Source organism: Penaeus chinensis, chromosome 4 (genome assembly GCF_019202785.1).
Source record: "Penaeus chinensis breed Huanghai No. 1 chromosome 4, ASM1920278v2, whole genome shotgun sequence".
Classification (NCBI taxonomy): Eukaryota; Metazoa; Arthropoda; class Malacostraca; order Decapoda; family Penaeidae; genus Penaeus; species Penaeus chinensis.
The window spans coordinates 3,322,977-3,325,476 of NC_061822.1; the positions used below are offsets into that span (position 1 = coordinate 3,322,977).

At 39.2% G+C, this 2,500-nt stretch overlaps 1 protein-coding gene across 3 annotated transcripts in view; it reads right to left on the bottom strand.

The window, feature by feature from the left end:
- The window catches only part of LOC125046807 (plasma membrane calcium-transporting ATPase 3-like), a 235,816-nt gene extending 234,060 nt beyond the window's left edge, over positions 1 to 1,756 (bottom strand). For all 3 annotated transcript variants that reach the window (XM_047644780.1, XM_047644788.1, XM_047644771.1), the window contains exon 1: positions 1,560 to 1,756. The gene's annotated coding sequence lies outside the window, so the exon portion shown is untranslated. The remainder of the gene's footprint in view (positions 1 to 1,559) is intronic.
- Positions 1,757 to 2,500: the final 744 nt, after the last annotated feature.

Sequence of the window (2,500 nt, forward strand, 5' to 3'; positions counted from 1 at the left end):
TCAATCATTCACGGTGTAATATGCATTAATTTCTTGTTGATTTTTATTAAATTTGTGAAGTGATGCAACCCTCTACGAAAATGTCCTTAGTACTCCAGCTACTCCTCAGAATCAACAAACAGAGAAACATGGACAAACCTACGACCTTCCTAACCACGGGGCTTCACCCACGGATCCCCACAATATTGCTGTATTTCCCTACCAGGGGCTTTGGCCTTGGACTCCTACTTGATTGCGAATCACTTACTTACTGTGCAATATTTGTTGCAACATTTCCTTATTTATGACATTATTCTTTGCCTACTCAGATTCTTTCATGTATCAGTGAGTTTAGTTTTTTTCATTTCTCTATGATAGTGTCTTTAGACTTTCCCTAACTTTGTGTCATCATTTTGTAAATGTATACCAAAAGTATCAAGAGTTGAAGGAAATGTAATAAATACAAAGTTTTAATTTCTTGTCGTTCTGTCCACTCCAGGCAAAGTTTACCTTGTACCATATGGCTGTGTGAAACAAACTGTACCTTAATATCATAAGAGTAACCTATCTAATCCCTCTATGTTCCCAGAATGTATGTGGTGGAGGCTTGTTGGCTTTTGCCAGAGTGTGCTAAAAGGGGTAGGTAACAGCAATAACTTTGTTACCGAGAGTGACATACAGCCCTTCCGAGACTAAGTACCAAAACCAGGTTATCCAAATCTATCCTTCCTTAGTCTGCGCACAGTTATTTTCAGATATTTTCTTCATTCTGTGGTACGTACGAGACCGCAGCAGCTGTACCATTGTTGCTAACGACTCTATTTCTTATGCGGTGTCCATTTCCCTCTATATCTTTGCATTATACTGTATCATTACTGTTGGAATTCTGACTGAGCAGCTTCCGTCAGAGATCAGAGCAAGTGTTAAGTGTTGAACAGAACACAGCCATTATAGTTCTATGAAAATTCCAATCTGAAAGCAGCTGTCCTGAACATTTTGCTCTGGAGTACATATATGTAATTCCAACCTCGTCTGACATTATGCTAGGCACTGGTACTGGTTCTCGGAATAACATTTCCCTGCATAATTTTTTGCATAGACTGATAAAAATCCTATACACATGGGGCAAATTTCCCCCAACAGACAAATACAAATCCCATGTAGAAATAAATTAACAATTCTCTAAAACAACATTTACAGAAACCGGCAATTTTCCCGCCTATGAAAACCCCCGTATACCCGTAAATACATCCTAAAGACAGCCAAAAAAGAAGCTTAAAAACAACGGCAAACGGCAGACAATCAGATGACAGTGACCAAACTCTCCATGACCATCTCTCCTCTTCCATCCTTTATCATCTCGTTTCCCTAATTCCCTTGGAGGATAAATGTCATGATAATTGAATTCGCTTGGCACGAGACATAATGGAATTAAGAGAGTTAACCCCCACTTCTCTTTTGAAAAGGACACAGGAGACTCTTTCCCCCCATCTGATTCCTCCCTTGAATTAGTATTAATCCGGTAAAAAATAAGAGAAAAAAAAAACTCCTTTTATGGAGGCGGGGAAAAAATCACGTACCTTGGAAAAGCCTTCAGTCCGCCGCCGACGGCTCAACTCACACATGAAACACTAAATAGCACACATGTAAGCCTTTCAAATGAACAGACAAAGACATGAAACAGGTCCCCCTTCGACCACGTCCACAAGCGACTAAAGGCAGGAGTTTCGCCGGTGTCAGAGGTGTCAATCAGGCGGTGTCAGAACGGTATCAATTTGTATGTCACTTGGGAGGCTCGTTAGTGTTAGAACTAAAACTGTACTTCGATGGGGTTAAAAACAGATAAGGTGACGATATGTCTGTAATAAAATAAAAAAAATGTCAATCGGATGGTGTCAGAACTGTGTCAGTTCACGGGTATGGAATACAGTAATGTGCATTTTTTTTATTGGTTTTAAACCCTGCAAGAAACTGCCGGTGCCAAAAGGCTTTTCATTCGTTGGTGTCATGTGAGTGTCAATTCATCGGTGTCAGTTATTCTCCTTTTTAAAATTCTGCTTTCTATGCATCCCTTTACTTTCCCTCTGGCTGTAAAAGAACGGTTGGAACTATTTTTTTAATGGTGAAGAATTGGGTATGCCTTGGTTAAGTGCACGTTACTGTTATCCTTCACATTGATAAAGCGTTTTTTATGTATTAAATATAGGATTTAGAATGGATTTTTTTTCCCCTTCGAGTTAGGTAATCATGTTTTTGAAGACTTTATTAATGTTCGGAGACGATGTATGCCGCAACGAGAACGAATAGGGAACTTGAAGCAATATCAATAATTTTAAAACGATCCAGCTAATTTTACTCTACGCATAAATTCAGTAAATGAGGGAGACAAGTAAGGAAATAGAAAGGTTCCAAATGGTTGCCATGGAGACCATTGACGTCACTCGCCGCGCAACTTTCGAAATCAACTTTTGACTTTTGAACTTTGCAAGTATTAAGTTATCTGCGATTGCAACAAAGATAA